Source organism: Penaeus chinensis, chromosome 22, assembly GCF_019202785.1.
Source record: "Penaeus chinensis breed Huanghai No. 1 chromosome 22, ASM1920278v2, whole genome shotgun sequence".
NCBI classification, from domain to species: domain Eukaryota; kingdom Metazoa; phylum Arthropoda; class Malacostraca; order Decapoda; family Penaeidae; genus Penaeus; species Penaeus chinensis.
Genome location: NC_061840.1, coordinates 18,366,853 through 18,367,570, shown reverse-complemented (window position 1 = coordinate 18,367,570; position 718 = coordinate 18,366,853).

Genomic DNA, 718 nt, shown 5'->3' with positions numbered 1-718 from the left:
TCACTTTTATTGATATTATTATCATTATTAATATTACCATTATTATGATTATCATTATCATTATTATTATTATTATCATTATTGTTATTATTATTATTATTATTATTATTATTATTATTATTATTATTATTATTATTATTATTTTATTATTATCTTTATTATTACCATTATAATGGTTATTATTATCAATATTATTATCATTATTATTTTATTGATATCATTATTATTATTATAATTGGTATTATCATTATCATCATCATTACTAATATTTCTTTTATTATTATCCTTAATTATTATTATTATCATTAGTAGTAGTAGTAGAAGTATTATTATTATTATTATTATTGGTGCTGCTTTTGTTGTTGCTGTTATATTTATCATCATCATCGTTATTATTAATACTGTTATTATCATAATTAAGCCAATCTGCACGATGGCAAGAATAGATGCCATAGCCACTGTTATACAAGTTTATTTATTGTTTTACTCATAAATGACTCTATAAGTGCTTAGTCGCTAAGGAATCAGTTATTAGTCCTTTCTATCTCACCTGTTTACCCTTTTCCTCGACTTTTGGAAAGGGTCTTTTGAATTATTTCATTGCCTTAAATATCACCAAGACTTAAATAACAAAATAATAATTATAACATCAATAACAATAATAACAATATCGATTTCATTGGAATTAAAAAAAAAAAAAAAAAAAAAACATTTTCCC